The sequence below is a fragment of the Sus scrofa genome, chromosome 5, assembly GCF_000003025.6.
Source record: "Sus scrofa isolate TJ Tabasco breed Duroc chromosome 5, Sscrofa11.1, whole genome shotgun sequence".
In the NCBI taxonomy this organism is placed as follows: Eukaryota; Metazoa; Chordata; class Mammalia; order Artiodactyla; family Suidae; genus Sus; species Sus scrofa.
The window spans coordinates 67,863,095-67,882,760 of NC_010447.5; the positions used below are offsets into that span (position 1 = coordinate 67,863,095).

Consider the following 19,666-nt stretch of genomic DNA (forward strand, 5'->3'; position numbering starts at 1 on the left):
TCACCACGTAGTTGTTCCTTGGGCATTTGTAGGTGCAGGGGGCTAACAGTAGGTTAGTGTATGGCTGAGAAAGTGGCCTCTGCAAATGCAGGGAGTGACAGGGAGGCACTTGGGGCTTTTCTTCCCACTGGGGGGTACCCGAGGCCAGGCCAACTCTAGTCCGGGGCTTCTCACCAGTGACCACGAGGAGGATTCCAATGACCACCTTCTGGAGCAGAGAGATGCCGATGAGGGTGGTGAGGATGGTGTAGTGATGAGAGCCTTGTGGCATTGGACATGAGGAAGGCCATATCCAGCATGCTGTCTCCCCTGCTCTTGGTGGCACCGTGGTTCAGGCTGCTGGGCAGGCTTCTCCCGGGGCTGGGCTTCCTGGACTGTAGGGCATAGCGTAGGGCATAGGGCACAGGGCACAGGCTTACCTGGGAGGTTCCTGAAGGAAAGCAGTTGAGAGGCTGAGAAGAGGAGTGGGGTTTTTGTTTTGGCTTGTTTGTGGATTTTTTTTTTATTGTTTGTTTTGCTTTTTCGGGCCACACATGCCGCATATCAAAGTTCCCAGGCTGGGGTCGATGGGGTTGAATCGGAGCTGCAGCTGCTGGCCTACAGCACAGCCACAGGCATGCCAGATCCGAGCTTCATTTATGACCTACACCACAGCTCACGGCAATGCGGGATCCTTAACCCACTGGGTGAGGCCAGGGATCGAACCTGCATCCTCATGGATGCTAGTCGGGTTTGTTACCACTGAGCCACGACAAGAGTTCCAGAGGAGTGAGGTTTTAAAGGTCTTCCCTCACCAGGTGGGAAATGAGGGCCTGAAAGAATAGAGGTGGACTGGAAATCCCTTAAGGATCTTTGAACTCTGAAATGATGCAATGTAGCAATTTCTATTTCATGGAGGGTCGCCTTTCCTCACACCTTCACCCATCATCTGAAGAATGGGCTGAGGTGTCTTAGCTGCTTCTAAAATGTACCATTTCATCTGGGTCAGGCCTGGCCTTGGGCGGCACCCTTTTCCTCAGATGAAAGCACCTCAGGAGACCGTCGGGGGTGCTCTGAGGACTGGGTGGAGAAGGAAAAGGCACCTCTTCTCCCAGAAGGATGCAGCCCCCCCGCCCCGGGGGGTGGTGGTGCACAGAGCTTCACAAGTGGAGCAGGAATTGCCCTGGGTCTCACTCAGCCCTTGCGGGGAGCCTGGGAGCTGCAGCCCTACTTGGGCACCCCCAGTATGTAGACAGCAGTGCATACCAGTCAAAAGCTCTGCATTTGTTTACTACTTTTTAGAGTCACGATGCAGGGCCTGTGGTGTAGGCCTCTGGGTTGGGCCACGAAATTCAGCCCAAATGCTGCAGGTGGTCTGCAGTCACTCAAGAGAAGTTGGGTATATTTTAGGGAAAGTCATTGAGGATAGATCAGCTCATGAAGGCCAGAAGCAGGGAGACCCCACTGAAAGGTTGTGATCTTGATTTAGGGTGAGACTGTCAAGGAAATGAACAAGAATGGTGGTGAGAAAGGAAAGGAGGCTTTGGAGATGTTACAGCTTGGAACATCAGGAAGCTAACTCAGCTGGTCACAACAGGATGTCTTCGGTGGATAGATGGGTGGCTGGAGCAGGTCTCAGAGGGTTCTGGTTGTTCCTGGATGCTGGGCTTGTCTGGAGCAAGCTGGTTTGGCCACTTAGAGCCAGGGATCCCAAGGCCAATACCCCACAAAACTCACGTAGTCCTTGTCAGCCCATGGCTATAACCTATGGTTCTGGTTTATCTAGCAAAGATACATTCTGGGTACAAAGAGTACTTGTGATGTGAGAGAATCCATGGGGATAGCTCTTTAATACAATACAGTTATGTTTGCTGGGCACAACTGTGAGCTGGGACTTCTTTGCCCCTGATTCCCCTCTTGGCCATGCCCGCTCCCCTGACCTCCCACCCTACCCTCCAGTTTGCCCACTGGTGACTTGAGCTTTGCACTTTCTCATCCTTCCAAACTCAGCTCTGAGTCCAAGATCCAATAAACTGTGAAATTACTATGAAAACTTAAGGGAAAGAACCCCCCCTCTCTGAAAATTTGCATATTAATAGTGGACAAAACCTTAAACCCAGGGAGTTCCTGTTGTGGCTCAGCAGTAACAAACCTGACTAGTATCCATGAGGATACAGGTTCCAGCCCTGGCCTTGCTCAGTGGGTTAAGGATCCTGTGTTGCTGTGGCTGTGGCACAGGCCGGCAGCTGTAGTTCTGATTGGACCCCTGGCCTGGAAACCTCCATATGCCGCACCTGAAACTTTTCCCCAAAAAAGTCCCCAAAGGCCTTCCTTTCATAGAGGATATGGGTTCCTAATGAGCACAGGGCAGGCTGGCCTCCTGGTGTCCTCACTAATTTAGGGCCTGCTTTTATTTTGACTTGTGCCAATTCAAGTCTGCTTCATAGTTGAGTATGCCATTTCTGAGTTGGCCTGCTGTTAGGAAGCTCTGCAGGGGCCTTTGTTAAGTCTTTGAGAGCACCATTCTCCTGTGTCCACATGGTGGCGCACAGGTCTGAGGGAGCCACACTGGCAGAGGGCTGCGCAGGAGAGGGGGGAGGAGGGGGAGGAGGGGGGAGGAGGGGGGAGGAGGGGGAGAGGGAGGGGGGAGGATGGAGAGTGGTGTCTGGGGAGGGGTGTCGGGGACAGAGGTGGGCGGATGGTTTTTCTCCCCATGAGTCCACTGATGGGGCAGGATTGGAGTGAAACGTGGACCCCCAAGGAGACCCAGGAGGCGGTAGAGCCTTACCTAGAACCCACTAAACATGTGTCAAATGAGGGAGGGTTCAAATAGCCCAGTCCTGATAGGGGCCAGGATGGCGGGGTCACCGAGGGAGGGCTTCCAGAACACCTACAGGGTGGGGACTGGTTAGAAGACAGATGGCTGTTAGACCCCAAAAGAGGCTGCCTAGAAGGGGTCCCCCGTGGTAGCATCTTTCTAAAGCAGGGAAAGGGTTTTCTTAATTCCTCTTGGCCGGTTTAGGTGCAGCCCAGCCCTGAGGCAAAGGGATGGTTGTGATGACCCAGGGCCTCGCTTATGGTCTGAGGATTCGACTGGATGAACCCCTAAATCCTGCAGGATGCCCCTCTTGTGCCGGCAGCCGGGAGCCCGCGGGCAACCCCACTGAGGGCGGCGGGCGGTCGCGGGGCGCGCGCTCCTGCCTCGGGCGGGCGCTGGCCCTTTAAGGCCTTGCGGCCTGGGAACAAAGGCCCTAGAGCCCCAGCCTGAGTCACGCAGGCTCCTGCGCCCGCCCCGCGCCGCCCCGCCCCTCCCCGCCCCTCCGGAGCCTGCGCCTGTGGGGGTCCGCGAGCGCAGCCTCCTCCGCAAGGGCCTAGGACCCCCGCCTCAGGGTTTTCGCTTTGGCCTCAGTTTCCACATCCACAGGCCGGGAGGGAAATCCCATTCTGCAGGCGCCTGAGACTGTTCCTCCCCCGAAGGAAAGAGAACTCGAGCCTCATTTCCCCGTCTGCGGTCTGACTTCCACGGACCCCTTAGGCCTTCCACCCCTCGCGCTGCACTTTCCGCCAAGATAGCGGGGCGTCAGGCCTGAGAGCCTACACGGGAAAGGGGGCCTGTCGGTCCCTGCCAACCGAGCCCCCAGCCCAGCAGCAGGGCTCCGGGTGATGTGACGGTGGGCTCCTGGGTCCTGAGAAACAAGAGAAGGTGGGTTTGGAGACGCGTGGGGTGACACCAGGGGCTGATCCCTGGGCCCCCAGTTTGCCCCACGCCTGGGCCTGTCCCAGCACAACTGTTCCCCTCCCTTGTCCTCGCCCTTCCCTCCTCCAGCTCACACTTCCCTGTTCCCCAGCCGTCTTGCCAAGTCCCAGCTCCCAGGGCTAGTGTGGATTCCATCCCTTGAAGTCATGGATCACTGCATTGTTCTGCCAGACAATTATTTATCCCTTAATCTTTGCTGGCCTATATTTTTGTTTCTTTACAAAACTTGAGTAGGATGGAAAAGAAATGTCTCTTTTAACAGAAAAGTAAACAAAATTTTACATTGTTTATTGACAGTGAGGTCCATGGGGACCACCAGCTCCACAGATCCTTCTGTTTTTTCTTGGAAACAAGATTACAGGGATGTTCTCCCAAAGCAGTAAGTAACTGTCCTACCAAAAAGCCATGGACTCCACTGGTCAGTGTTTAGGACCTGCAGCCCAGGGCAGGAGTGGCCCTGTTGGAAAACGCCAATTTTGAGGGGGATTTGCAGCACTGGGAGGGACCCACAGAAGGCATGCTGGAGCCAGGCTCAGGTCCTGCTTCTGCAAGAAGCTGGGTGTAGGAGCTCTTTCTTGCCCCTGGGCTCCCTTTCTTATCCGTGAGATGAGGAAGGTGGGATAAGTTATTTCTGGGGTCCCTTCCACCTGCGAGTGCCCCAGGGGTGGAGAAGCCCCTGCTCTGAGTGGAGAGGCTCAGAGGTTGGGGCAGAGGTCAGGTGGCAGAGGACCAGGCCAGGGGCAGAGGCCAAGAGTCCCTTGCCCTGGGCAGCTCCAGGGCAGGGATGACCCTCCAATGAGTCACTCCTGTCAGCCCTGAGAAAAGCCATATGGCAGCTTCCCTGTGCATCCGCTGAAACTCAGGGCTCAGACAAAACAGCCCAGAGGAGTGGTGGGCTCTCAGCCCTTTTGTTGGCCTCAAAATGCCCGACTACCCAGAAAAGCCCCCTGAAGAGGAGATGGTGAAGAGCCTGGCCTTTGGAGGGCTGGTTTCACATAAGGGAAGGGCTAGTCCCAGCCCAGAAAGAGCGATTCATTCAAATATATGGATTTGATGGCCTGCAGTGCCCATTTGCCTTTAATTAGGTGCCTGAGATCCTCAGTCCTCTGTCAGGATTAAGTTTGAAAGGGTGCCCAGGTCTGTTGCACACAGTAGGACTCAGAGCACTGGGAATGATGGCAGTTCCCAGTTGCAGAGTACAGATCTTGCCTGACACACAGATAAATGCAGGACATGAGTCAGGTCCCCCACAGCCCTGTGAAGCTGGTGAGGACATCCTTATTGTGGAGGCTCAAGAGCCTAAGTAACTTGCTCAAGGTCACACGGCCGTCTTCAAGGTCCCAGTTCTATATCTGCCAGAGCCTATAATTTTAACCCCTAACCTGTTACTTCCTCGAAGTTGAAGAGATACTCCCTGCCTCCGAGGAGTTTGGGATTTAAAGATAAATTTCTGTGGCCTAAGTTGAAAGAAGACCATGTGTACTTTTGCTAAGAGCAGGTTTGACACATCTCCCGAGGCGACCCTTGCCTCAGACCTTCCTGAATCTGCAGTGGGGCTGTCCCTGAGGCCCTGCCTCACTCTGGTGGAAAGGCTAGAGTTCACGCTGGCAAGAGGTGACCCGGGCAGCTGGGAGAAGAGGGTCGATAGACTCTCATCTGGACATTCTGAATTTTGACCCCCTCAAATGTTTGAACTGTCGTAAAATTAAAACAGAAACAAATATGCACCCCTGAAGACCAATGGTTAATATAAAGCAGAATTTACAACTTCATTTCATCCAGGCCTGAGCTTCTCCATGTATGAAATGAGAACAGTATGCCCAGTTCAGCAAGAGTGCTGTTAAAAAGATCAATGAGAGAATGTGGGTGAACGTGCTTTGCAAACTGTGAAGCCTTAGAACAAGGGTGAGATGAGGGAGAAATCTCTCCCGCTCAGACTGCACTCCCACCTGTGGGCCTAGAGGCATTCTCAGGGCAGTGTTCTGATTCAGCCCGCCCCAGCCCAAATTTCTTCAAGGGCCTCCGCTGTCTTCTCAGCAGCCCCCCTGATCTCTGAAATGCTTCTCTGCCCTCTCTCCTCACCCACCTGGGGGACCTCCCTTCAGGCTGCTCCAGGCGCATCTTTCAGTTCTCAGGCAAGCCCACCTACACTGGGTCCCCAAAGGAATCTGCGGTGCAGAAACCACCCCCCACCCCCGGCCCCACCCCCTGCCCCCAGCTGGCTTCCACCTACCTCTCCAGCCTGGTGTCCTCTTCCTCCTCCCTCCGGAGAGGGGCAGAGGGTTCAGCCTCCTTACTGGGCCACACCACATGACTCACTGTTCCCTGCACACACCCCACCCTTCCGTACCTCTCCTGCTCCCTCCAGGATGAATGGCCTTTCCTCCCAGTGCCCCCAACCCCCAGGCCTGCCCTTCCTCTGGACCCTGGGCTGTGTTCAGACCTCTCCAGGCTGCCCCTCCAGCTGCCTGCTTTGTGGTGGGGAATCCATCTTCCACATACCACGGTGCCCAGTTCAGTGATTTGCCCACATGAAATGCATGATAAATGATGACAGCATTGACATTTTCATGTGAAAGTGTTACTTCAAAGAGTTTTTTGGAAAAAGGCAAAAGAATGGATCCTTGAAGGTGGGATTTCAAGCCGGACTCCTGCATGAGGGGTGTGCTGTTTGAACAGTGAATATTTGCCTTTAAAATAGAAGCCCCTGGCCTAGGGAGCCTTTCTACCCTGGTATCCTGCTTCAGGGAACAAATGACTCAGGCTGGACGCTGTCACTGGTCTTCAGGCCAAAGCCTGCAAAGGCGGGACCCCTGAGGCCTGTGTTTGGGGCAGGCCCTCAGCCTGCGGCCTTCCCTGTGCCAAGAGCAGTGAGTCTCGCCCTTGGAAGTCAACAGTCACTAATCCACTGTGGGTGAGGTGTCCGCCTGCTCAGAAATCTCCCGGAGCCGCGAGGCGCCAGCCCTCCCCCAGGTGCACGCGTGCGAAGGCTGCCCAGGGAAGGTGTAAGGCGCGTTCTCGTCCGCCAGGGGGCCCCAGACATCGCAGCAGGCCCTGGGGCAGCCCCCCGCCAGGAGGCCTTCTGCTCCCTTGAGAGTCCAGGAAGTAACAGGCTTTCTTTCTGAAAAAAGGCCCGTGGGGCAGAGCAGGCCGGAGGGACAGGAAGGCACAGGGGCTGTAATTAGAACCCCTGCGGCCTGCTTGGTTTTTGTCAGAAAGCTTTTCTATGTCTTCTGCAAGAGGTCACCTTGTCAGCCACCTGGGTCAGGGTCCAAAGTTAATCTTAGAGCTGCCACTTAGAAACTTACAGAGACTTGGAACAAGAGGTGTCCCCCCACACACACACCCCACCCTCCCACAGCTTGCAGTTGCTCTGGGGCCTCCAGATCCATCTGGAACTTTGTTCCAGGCTTTGGGGTTCTCAGCGACATTCCCCAAGCTTGCCTGACCCATCTCTGCTCATTGTCTGCCTACCAGCCTTCAAAGGCCAACAAACTGAGCCAAGATTTAAACAATAATAATTAAATACTGAGACTGCTGTATGCCACACACAACCCCCATGAAGTGGGTATTAATTGTCCCATTTTACAGGTGAAGATATTGAGTCTCAAAGAGATTAACTGCCCTGAGTCACCAAATACTAAGGGATGGTCCCTTTACAAAGCCTGATCAATTTAACCTTAGACTTTATTCATGTCTTCACTTAAACATTTACTGAGCGTTTCTTGGTTTTGTAGAACCTTAGATTTTGCGGTGGAACCTGAGTCCAGATAGGAGGCCTCAACACGGGTGAGTGAAAATGACTCTCAGAACAATTCATCATAAAGCAAAACATCAACATTCCACACGACAGTGCATATGAGTTTGTACCTCCCCACTAGATTGTATGTTTGCAAAAGGCAAGAATTATTTCCTTGGAATTTCAGGCACTTAAAATAAGCAGTGAGAGTTGCTCCGACAGTCCCTGGCTGTGGTCCAGGTGAGCAGACCTCATCAGCAGATCATATCTGACACGGAGATGGGAAAAGGGAAGGTGGTGAATTTCCCACCCCGCCCAGCAGAGCAGGAGAGCCTGCCAAGATCCCACGTGTTTCCAGCGCCTCTGTGCTGGGCATCTAGGAGACAAGAGAGATCCCTACCTTCTGCATATCCCTGTCCCCTAATCCCCTCAAGTGACAAGGCTTAGCAGGAAATCAAATGCATAAAGGGGGAAGCATAAAGAGAGATGAAAAGACCCTTTCAATCCCACCCCAGAAGATAAGCTTCACAGGAACAAGGATTTATCTGTCTTGTTCACTGTGGCATCCCAGAACCTGGCCCCTAGCCTGGCGTGCCCAACGAGCGAACGATGGCTTTGTCACCCCTGTGTTCACCCAGAAGGCGCTGAAAGGGCAGGACCCTGTGAGCTGCGTTCTGTGGCCCTCCTCCACGGAGCCCTGGGGGGCTGCAGGAATTTTCCCCTACCCATAGCTGCCTACCACGTGGGCTTCTTCCATCCTGCCTTGGCCCTCAGCGTGCGTGCGTGCGTGCGTACGTATGTGCGCACATGCGTGCGTGCCCACGTCCGCGGGGTTGGCACCGATGGGTGGACTGCTGAGGAGTTGGGGGTACTGCTGTTCTCACTGGAAGGGTCCCAGGTGCAGTTTTAGGCGTGGGAGGAAGACTAGGGCAGTGAGGAGTCCTTGGGGCACTGTGTCCCGGGGTCAAAGCGAGGCTGCTAACCGCCCTGGAGGTCGTCCAACCCCGAGTCAGATGCTGCCTTGCCCAGAGTCTGCCTGCCAGCCTTGCTGCACCCCGGCCTCGGGACTCACCGCTTCCCCCTCCAGGCCCAGCAGATCCCACCTGGGCTCTCCCCTCCGGCCTCAGGATCCACCAGCAGCCCCAAATCCTGCGCGCTGTGCAGCAGCAGTGGTGCCGTGGGACAGGGTCTGGGAGAAGCGAAGGGCAGAGGATGAGGGGCTCTGGGCTTAGAGTCAAGGAATTTGAACTGAGGTCGCGGCCATGTCTTCCCTCGGCGACCCTGGGCAGCTCATGCGACCTGCTGGTCTGCACACCTCTTTGGCAAAACGCGAGGACTCCAGCCCCTCCTTCATCGTGAGAAGCCAGTGTGTGATTTGGTGTATACACGCACAAGGGGTGAGCCATTGCCCAGCTCTGCCAAATCCTCAATTTAAGCGCCGGGACGGCCCCAGTCCTGTTGTCACCCAACCCCTCACTTTCTCTGGAACGTGACCCCCGGGGGATGCTGAACACGCTGAACAGCCCGAGCTCCAGAACTTTTACAAAGGTACAGCCTTTCAGTAACTGTGTTTACCCAGCACTTAGCCTGTTCCAAACACTCTTCTAAGTGTGTTTATGCATTATCTCACTTACTTCTTACAGACACCTTTCCAGAGGGGAGACATCATTCAGAGAGATTAAGCAACTTGCCTGAGGTCACATAGCTGGAGGCAGAGGAGACAAAACGCAAACCTGGGTTTGCCTGAGGCCAGAGCTCCACCTCTGAACTACTGTTGTTCTGCAAGCCTCTGGTCACCTCTTGTTGTTCTGCCACCTTTGAAGAAGCCCAGGGCCCCGAGGAGACCTTTCCTCTAGTCCCTAACTCAGTTTCTAGCTAGTACTGTGTGCTCAGGAAGGAAGGAGGGAGGGAAGGAGGGAAAGAGGCAAGGGAGGAAGGAGTCAGGCAGGCAGGCGACAAGTCATGCTTTTAGCCTCGGCCTAGCCCCAGGCTGGAATCACCTTTCTAGAGCTGGGGCCAGTGCCCCAGGCAGCAAGGCAGTTGTTGGGTCACTGCTGGGCCCTCACTCTTGTTCTAAAAATACCAAGAGGAGAGCCCTCCCAGGCCACCTAACAGATATCCAGTTGCTCCTGGGGTCAGTTCTGTGCAGCCCAATCCTGCCACCTGGCACCTGCTCCCTCTGGCCCCTGCCTGACAGCTGATCCTGTCATCCCCGTGCATTTTACCACAAGGCAAAGTCCAGTTCTGCAGAGGTGGGAACTCTGGGCAGCCAGGCCCGGCCTGGCCTGGCCCCGCCCTTGCTGAGCTGCTGGGCATCCAGGTAGTTCCGGGGTGTTTTCCCCAAAGCGCAGTCCAAGCAAACCCTTCTTTGCTGGGGCTCTGTTCCCATGGCTGCCAGTGCCTCCAGCCCCTTTGGCGTTTGAACAGCGGCCAGGTTCCGGGATGTGGACCCCAGCCTCTGAGTCGGGCCCCAGCACTGCCCTCAACAGCTGTGTGACCTAGGACCTCTGTTAGCTTCCTATAAATGCCAGAATAATAAGATTACAAAGCAGTGAAGGCATTATCCTGTTTTGAAAGATATATATTATGTGCAGAGATGCAATAAGTAAAATGTTAACAGTGTCCTCTCTAGGCCCGAGGATTTGAGCTGCCCTTATTCTTTGGGTTTTGTCTCTATTTCCTAATTTTTCCTCAAGAAAAAATCCTAATATTTTCCTAGTATTTCCTGTTTTTTCCTCAAAGAACACATACAGTAAAAGGAAAAATGTTAGAACAACCCCACAATAGATATTTAAGTATTTGTCTTGACTTTGAGGAGAATGTTAATGAAAGTGGGTTGCAGACTTTAAAGGGCTTTGCAGTGTCTGGGGTTCTTGATACCGTTTCCCAAGAGGCGTTTTGGAGCTGGACCTGCAGTGGGTGTGTGTGTGGGGGGGGGTCCCCACACCTGGAAACCCTAAAATCAGCTGCCCCACCTGGAGCTTCATCCTTCCTCACCAGGTAGGAAGGGGAGAGAATGCTGGTCCATGTAATGCAGCATAGGCGTGGGCAAGGCCGTGGCTATAATGCGCCAGCCTGCACTGCAGATGAGTCAGCAGCATTGCTTGAGAGCCCACTGTGTGCAGTGCCCTCCCTGTACTCTGTTCTGAGAAGATAGCTCTGTTTGCTTTCCCGTGTCAATAAACAGTTACCGGGCATCTCTGTATTTAAGGAAGTCAGAGAGAGGGCATGGCCACGAAGTGATTAATTTAGATGGCTGGGGGTGGGGGCGGCTTTGGGAGGATTACACAAGGGGAGAGAGCATGTGAGAGAGACAAATGGAGTGAGAAAGCAGGAGGAGAACTGATAGACTTTAATTGTCATCTCAGCCAGATCTTGAGGGACAAGAAGAATCCTCTGGAGGTCAGAGTCCTGCCTTGGGAACCACTACCCTAATGGGAAAGACTGGTTTCCAAGTGGGTGTCTGTGTAACCCATAATAATTTTCAGGGATCAGTACAAAATGATCCTGAGGGCCCATAGTTCAGAATTTATTAAGAATTTCAGGATTGGAGTTCCCATCATGGCTTGGTGGAAACAAATCTGACTAGGAACCATGAGGTTTTGGGTTTGATCTCTGGCCTCGCTCAGTGGGTTAAGGATCTGGCATTGCTGTGGCTGTATTGTAGGCCAGCAGCTGTAGCTCTGATTTGACCCCTAGCCTGGGAACCTACATATGCCCCAAGTGTGGCCCTATAAAGAAAAAAAAAAAAAGGAATTTTAGGATGGTAATGGTGGAGCTTTAAACCAGGGGGTTAGGTTGCTAGACCCTTTCTAAGCCAGACCCTTGAAGCTAAGCCAGCCTGCTAGTGCAGGGGAGAGGTATTACGGATTTCTTGTTGCCAAGAGGGTCACAGGCCTGGGGAAGCCGGGAGACTGCTTCACCATGTCTTGGGTTGAGGTTGGCCTTCAGAGGTAAGATCATCTGTCCAGATCTGGTTCTGTACTTGATACTTCCTGTCAGTGGCCAGTGGAGATTCTGTCTCTTAAATAATGGTGTCCAAAAGGCCAGAGGCTCCTGGCTCCTTTCCCACATGCCAGGACTGGGGAGCAGCAAAGAACACAGATTCCAATGCTTCAGTAGTGGTCGTGGCAGGAAATGCTTCTACCGAGAAGTGCTAGCCTCGCTTAAAGCAGTTCAGCCTCAAACCATGCACGATTTGGTCGGTCCTCAGGACATCAGCTTCAGCCCTGTGTCCAACCCTTTCATTTTACTAATGAGGAAACAGAACCAGAGAGGGCATGGGACCCGTTCAAGGTCACATAGCTGGCCAGTGATGACACCAGAACCCAGGTTTCTGAATTCCCATCAAGAGCCCTTTCCTAAAGGAGCCCTCTGCCCTGGTTTATGGGGAGCAGGGTGTGGGGCTCCCCTGGGACCTTGCTTGCCTGAGAAAACCACTGCCACCCCCTGGGACACCGTTCACTGGGCTCCAGTGGTGTGGACAGTTGAGGGCTGGGCTTAAGATGATGCTCACAGCCCTCCCTCTCTGTCTTTCGCCCTTGATCTGAGCAGATGGTGGCACTGCCAGCAAGAGAGGGGCCCCGCTGATGTCTGGGGATAACAAAGCCACAGGGAAACAGTAGGTGCCAGTGGGCAGTTCCTAGTCCTGCTGCTAAGACCTGTCAGGGGAGCAGGCTCGGCCCTTCCTGTTGGGTGTCTCTGTCAGGATTAAAGGGTAATGGAGTAGAGTTCTAATCCGGGTCAGGAGCAGAGACTCAAGATACCTGGATGGAGGGCGAGCATGGGAAGTAGGCCAGAGTCCCCAGGAAAGCAGCCTGGGCGGGAGCCACTTTACTCGCCAGTGAGCAGCAGAAAGTGCCCAGGGGCCTCAAATATTGACATTGCACAGGACAGAATGTTTGCACACATGTGCTAGTATAGAATTTGCACAGCTGCCTGAGGACCTACGCTGAGGCTATATGGTAAGGATGAGCAAAGTGAGGGCAGAGGAGTGAAGTCACTTCCTTAAGACCGTCTGACTGGTGAAGTTCTGGAGCTGGGACGAGAAGCCAGGTTGTCCTGTCTTAGTCCAGGGCTTCTTGCCCTGGCCTCTGGCTGGTCTCCACCGCCTCCTCGCCTCGGCACCTGTGAGCAGAGGTGGCAGAGGGTCTGGTGCATGTTCGATGTGATTGAATACCCTCACCCTGTGCTTGGAATGTCCTCAGCGCCCCTCCTCGCCACCACCCAGGAGGTCTTCCTTCCATCCTGGGCGTTTGTTCCCTATGAGGCCTTTGATGACACCTTCTGTGTGCCGACTGTTCTCTCCTGGCCTGGAGGAGGGGCTGAGGGGACAGACCCTCAGAGGGAGCAGTGGGCTCAGAGCACAGGACCCAAGGGGTCCCTGGGTGTGGCTGGAAGGTGGCAGGTTGGAGGTGAGGCTGGAGAGGTGTGGGGGTGGAGCAGATATCCTGAGAACCCTGGAGCAGTGAGAAGGTTTTCCTCACAAAGTGACATCCTGACAGCAGCATTTGAGAAGGGTCACCCTGGAGGCAGCACTGGGATGGACTAGAGGGAAGAGAGTCAGGAGTCCAGGAGACACGGTGGGGTCTGGCACAGTGGGGGCAGGATGGGGAGGGAAATGGGACACCCCACCCCACCCCCCAGAGAGGGGAAGGAGGTGGAACTGGGCACTTGCTGAATGATGGTTGTCAGGGTGCGGGAAGGGGAGGGTTAAGGATGACCCCTGTGTTTCTGGCCACACTGGGAATTCAGTCTTGAATCTTGCCCCCAGCGGCGCAGCCCCACGGGACTCACTTCCTGAACAGCTTTCCAGGAATGCAGCTCTCTGTAAAGTGAGGGCACTTTTGGCAAACTTGTGCCCACATTGCCTAGTGCTGATGACAGCAGCCTGACAGGGCCATTGCACCAGGGCATTTGGAAACCTGTTGGGGGCCGAAGTCCATAGCCCAGGGCAACAGCACATCCAAGCAGGTGGCGGGCAGTGCGTCACGACCCAGATTAGAGGGGGTTGAAGGTTCCCCGGTGCTCTGGCTCTTGTCTGGATGTCAGGGTTGTCAGGGCCCCGCACCTCCCCGTGGTTTTTGTGAACCAGCAGTGGAGGCAGCTTTAGGGCCTGATGGGGCCCCAGGCCTTAGCAAGTTCCCCACACACCGCGCCTGGGTGTTGCAACTCCCTGTGCATCGCTCCTCACCTCCTGCCAGCTGACAGCGTGCTGTTGGGGCAGAAATAGCCCACACACGTCAACAGTCTGGGGGTGCTGACCCTCCTGATGCAAGGTCTGTTCTTTCTCTCAGCTGTTGCTGCCAAGTCACTCCTGCCCAGGACTGAAGGCTGCTTGCTGCCTGGGCCAGAGGGTCGGGGGCAATTCTGATGGCAGAGCCTCTGGAAGGGCAGTGCTCTCGGAGCTCCACAGATTGTATAGGGTTTTAGGCCACTATAAACCAGAGGCCTCTTGGCTGAGCTGAGTCCCTGGAGAGATGGAGGCTGCTGTGGACACACGTCACCGAGAGAGCAGTTGGGCGTCACCAGGCTGGCTTCTTTCCCGGGTCCCTCAGCGAGAGTCTTATCTTATCTTACAATGCAGCTGGGCTGGGGGCGCTGCCAGGCTTCCCAGGAGCTGCTTCTGAAGGCCAAGGTGGGGGCAGGAGCTGGGCCTCACTCTACAGGAAGCCTTCTGATCGAGCCAGCCTGGGAGCAGCAGGTGTGGCATGTCAGTCTTGAGCAGAGAGAGCCCCCCATTTTTACCACGTCATCCTTCGCCCCTCCTCCTCTGTTCATCCCTCCAGCTGTCTAAAACCAAGGCCAGGCTATAGCCAAATGCATATCTTATTTGCATTCCTTGACCCTTCCGTGAGTCTATAACAGATAAAAATGCGGACTTTGGACTCAGAATGGCATCAAGCCTGGCTTTCCTACTTATAGCATGGTGACCTTGGACAGACTGGGTTCTCTGAGCCTTAGTTTCCCCAAGATGAGGACGAATGAGGTCCCTACCTCACTGGGCTGCTGTGTGGGTGAAAAAGGGAAAGCGTATAAAATAGTGCAGCGCCTGGGGAATAATACCAGAATTACTGATACCAGTTATAGTTACTGTCATTGCTGGAGGTATTCACGGTTAAGTTTTGTATGCTTTTCCCCCCATTTCTAGAAACTGTTTTGTTATTTTGTTAATCTTTCAAGTTTATTTTGATAGTCTTTGTTCTCTCTCCATCCTCTCAACCTTTGACTTTATTCCTTGAAGAATGTCAAGTCCAATGTTAATTCTAAGTCTTTAGAATTAAGTGCATAGTTTACACTTAGAGCACATCTCAACTGGATATTTATATGCAGAAGCCTGAAGTAGGACCCAGGTGATCTCACACCTGGTCTCGCATATACGAAAATTAACTCGAAATAGACTATGGACCTAAATTAAAGAACTAAAACTATAAAATACTCAGAAGAAACTATAGGGGTAAATCTTTGTGCCCTTAGGTTAGACAGCGTTTTTTTTAGATATGATATCAAAAGCATAAGTGATAGGAGTTCTGTGGCATAGCAGGTTAAGGATCTAGCATTGTCACTGTAGCAGCTTGGGTTGCTGCTTTGACAGGAGTTCGACCCCTGGCCTGGGGAACTTCCATATGCCATGGGTGCAGCCAGAAAAAAAAAAAAGAATGTATACGTATATGTGTGTGTATGTCTAAGAGAGTCACTTTGCTGAATAGCAGAAATTGGCACATTGTAAATCAATAATATTTATTTATTTATTTATTTTTGCTTTTTAGGGCTGTACCCACGGCATATGGAAACTCCCAGGCTAGAGGTTTAATTGGAGCTACAGCTGCTGGCCTACACCACAGCAATAGCAACGCCAGATCCGAGCCACGTCTGCGACCTACACCGCAGCTCATGGCAATGCCGGCTCCTTAACCCACTGAGAAAGGCCAGGGATCGAAGCTGCAACCTCATGTCTCCTAGTCAGATTCATTTCCGCTGTGCCATGATGGAAACTCCAACTATATTTAATTTAAAAAAATCTATTAAATAAATCATTCAACTTTGATACAGATCTTAGCATAAATGAGAAACTAATTAGTGTTGAGGAAATATCACAAACTAACCACAGGGAAAGGGATATATTATTCATCAAATAAATGTCAAATAGCTCCATTTGCTGATGGCAAAAAAGAAACAATAAAACCAGAAGCCAAGATAGTGACCCTGTAATGAAGAAGGATTTTCCAAACATTAAAAAAGAGGCATAAATCACAAAGAAAAAGATTAATAGACATCAAAATGCTAAACTTCTGCCACAAGAAACACTTTTTTTTTTTTTTTTTTTTTTGTCTTTTTGCCTTTTCTAGAGCCGCTCCCGCGGCATATGGTTTAATACATGGAATGCTAGGAGTTCCCTTCATGGCTCAGTGGTTAACAAGCCGGAAAAGGATTTATGAGGATGCAGGTTGGATCCCTGGCCTTGCTCAGTGGGTTAAGGATCCCTCGTTGTGAGCTGTGGTGTAGGTCGCAGACACAACTCAGATCCTGTGTTGCTGTGGCTGTGGTGTAGGCTGGCAGCTGCAGCTCCAATTTGACCTCTAGCATGGGAACCTCCCTATGCTTTGGGGTGCAGCCCTTAAAAAAACAAAAAAACAAAAAAACATGGAATGCTAAACACTAAGATGTTCATAGTTAGAGGTTGTGAGCTTATGAACACTGTCTGGTTCTACCACCTGTGTGACCTTGGGCAGGGCTTAACAGGGTTAACCTCCCTGTGCCTCTGTTTCCTCACACATGAAAAGAAAATGGCAATGGTGCCTTCCTGATGAGATTGTTGTGAGGGCTAAATGGGTTAATGCATGGAAAGGACTTACAACAGCACCTGGCACATAACTCAGTAACTCTTAGAATTGGTGTTATTATCATATGTTCTCTTACAGATGGACTTCTGTTTTGTTGATCAGGATACTAAAGGTTGTACACATGAGAACAGTGACACTGCCAGTTTTATAAGTTATAATAAATGGGAGTTCCCTTGTGGCTCAGTGGGTTAAGGATCTGGTGTTGTCACCGCTGTGGCTCAGGTTGCTGCTATGGCTTGGGTTCGATCTGTGGCCCAGGAACACCTGCAAGCTGCAGGAGCAGCCAAAAAGAAAAAAAGAAACAAACACAAGTTTAAGGAATGGGTCAGATCCAAAAATAAAGGCAGTGCAACCTATACTATTCATGTTATGTAAAGCCAAGGAGATATTTTATATTTATGATGAATTGAAAAAGTCTCATAAAAATGGTACCTTGAGGAGTTCCCTTTGTGGCTTAGCAGTTAACGAACCCGACTAGGATCCATGAGGATGTGGGTTTGATCCCTGGCCTTGCTTAGTGGGTTAAGGATCTGGTGTTGCTGTGAGCTGTGGTGTAGGTTGCAGACAGGCTTGGATCCAGCGTGGCTATGGCTGTGGTGTAGGCTGGCAGCTGTAGCTCTGATTTGAACTCTAGCCTGGGAACTTCCATATGCTGCAGGTGTGGCCCTAAGAAGTAAACAACAACAACAACCAAAAAAAAACCACAAAAAAAAAAACAAAAGGTACCTTGAGATGAAAAGGGCCAAGTGAAATCCCCACTCCTCTTTCCATTGGCCAAGAAGATGTCATGGAGAGGGTAGGATCTTAGAAGCCAAAGAAGGGGAAATTTCTTAGTTGGAATTACCACTGGCAGTGAGCACTAGGAAGTGGTGCAGGAGCCTGTAGCTGTGAAAATGGAATGAACTCTGAATGGAAGGTGATGATGGGCTGGAGTGTGGTTGGTCTACAGGGACGCTGGACCGTTCAAGGCCAGAGGGTCCAAAAGCCTTTGCCTCGCTGTGCAATATTGAACCCTTCCAGCATAAGGGACCTTTGAGGATCACCAATAGGATGTTTCTGTATAACTCTGGGCTCTTTTGTATAGGTGGAAGGTCCCTTCCAGAGACAAATGAATCCCTCTATATAAACACGTTTCACAAATATCCGCAGGTAAGTCATCTGCAGAGAAATGAGCATGTTACTGGATAGATGGGGTGGGTAGGGAGCTTCTGGCCTGCAGAAGCTGGGTGCTGACGCTGTGTGTGAGCCCATGGCTGTTAATCCCGCGTGCGTGTAGATCTGTATGTATAGTACTTCCCAGTGACCTGTTTCTAGGATGCCCAAGGATAATTCCAGACTTGGCTGCATCCCAGGGGCTTTCACTCACTTCCCCCGGGCATCAGGAGGCTGAGTGCCAGAACCTGCATTTACCAGGTGACTATCTACCCTGCTTCATTCTTGTGCCCTTTCTGCTCCTCCTCTGCCAGGGAGAGGACAGCCAAATTCCAGAGCAGGGCTGAGGTGGCTGCCCCAGCTTGTCCGGGTTACCAACCTAGGCTGTGCTGAGTATGCAGATGGTGTGGACCTGGCTACAGGCCACCTCCAGAGAAGGAGCTCAATCGTGACTCAGCCTGGGCTTGTGAGAAAGGAGGGAAAAGGCAGGGAGACCTTTCAAACGTGGCCATCAAGGCAGTCTGCTCACTTGGCGTCAGTTGAGGTACTTACCCCTCAGGTGCACCAAACTGTTTTTTGTTTCTGTTTTTGTTTTTTGTCTTTTTTAGGACCACACCAGTGACATATGGAGCTTCCCAGGCTAGGGGGTCCAATCAGAGCTGTAGCCGCTGGCCTACAGTACAGCCACAGCAACTCAAGATCCTCGATCTACACCACAGCTCACAGCAACACTGGATCCTTAACCCACTGAGCAGGGCCAGAGATTGCACATGCATCCTCATGGATGCTAGTCAGATTCATTTCCACTGAGCCACAACAGGAACTCCTACACCAAACTATTAATAGAAGTTCTCTCTGGATGGTAGAATTAAGGGAAATTTTAAATCCTATTAAATAATATTTCTCCAATTAAAAAAATTTTTTTACAAGCATGTATTTCTTTTCTAAGTAGAAAAAGAGATAATATTAAACAGATAAAACACAAAGTTGGAGCTCCCACTGTGGTACAGTGGGTTAAGAACCTAACTGTAGCGGCTTGGGTCACTGTGGAGGTGTAGGTTGGATCCCTGGCCCAATGCAGTGTATTTAAAGATCTGGCCATGTTGCTGCAGCTGGAGCGGTGGTCCCAGCTGGAGCTCAGATTCAGTCCCTGACCTGGGAACTTCCATATGCCACAGGTATGGCTGTAAAAAGAAAAAAGAATGTTCATGATGGTACCATCTGTAATAGTGAAAACTTGTCATAACCAACAATACCAGATTGCTTAAGTACTTACGCTATAATTATACTATGGGATATTAGTATTTTTAAATGCTAGTTATTTTAAATGGTGTTACATAAAATTTGTGATGACATGGGTAGTGTTCAAATAACTTAATTAGGATACAAAGTAGGACTCTAAAAGTGTGTGCTTTATGATGCTGTATACTTAGAACTAGAGAATGGGAGATTATACATGAAAGTGTTGGCTGTGGTTATTTCTGAGTGGTCAGAGTATAGAGTATTTTGATTTTGTGTTGTTTTTCTGAAAATCCCAAAGATTCTATATATTTTACTTTGTAATCATGTTGTAAGCCTTTTAAGATTAAAAAAAAAAAAAATTGGGAGTTCCCGTCGTGGCGCAGTGGTTAATGAATCCGACTAGGAACCATGAGGTTGCGGGTTCGGTCCCTGCCCTTGCTCAGTGGGTTAACGATCCGGCGTTGCCGTGAGCTGTGGTGTAGGTTGCAGACGCGGCTCGGATCCCGCGTTGCTGTGGCTCTGGCGTAGGCCGGTAGCTACAGCTCCGATTCAACCCCTAGCCTGGGAACCTCCATATGCTGCGGGAGCGGCCCAAGAAATAGCAACAACAACAACAAAAGACAAAAAAAAAAAAAAAAAAAAATTGAGAATTCCCTGGTGGCTCATTGGGTGAGGGATCTGGCATGGTCACTGCTGTAACTTGGGCAACTTCTGTGGCCCGGGTTCAATTCCTGGCCAGGGAACTTCTGCATGCTGCAGGTGCGACCGGAAAAAAAAGTAAGATAAAAAAAATGCTACCCTTCAAGTGGTGAGAATAACAAAGTTAACTCCAAGGAATTTAGGGGAATCACAGCCCCTGAGAATAGGGTAGGTGTCCTAGACACAGTGCAAGCCACTGAGAAGCATGGCCGGGCCAGACCTTACTGCTCATCTCTGATCCTTAGACCTCCTCCC

At 51.7% G+C, this 19,666-nt stretch overlaps 1 long non-coding RNA gene across 1 annotated transcript in view; it reads left to right on the plus strand.

Moving 5' to 3' along the window:
* LOC102167892 overlaps nucleotides 3,294–19,666 on the plus strand; it is a 28,939-nt gene continuing 12,566 nt past the window's right edge. Inside the window, exons 1-4 of the long non-coding RNA XR_002344143.1 lie at nucleotides 3,294–3,682; nucleotides 4,034–4,115; nucleotides 7,474–7,525; nucleotides 17,403–17,467. This is a non-coding gene — a long non-coding RNA (uncharacterized LOC102167892). The remainder of the gene's footprint in view (nucleotides 3,683–4,033; nucleotides 4,116–7,473; nucleotides 7,526–17,402; nucleotides 17,468–19,666) is intronic.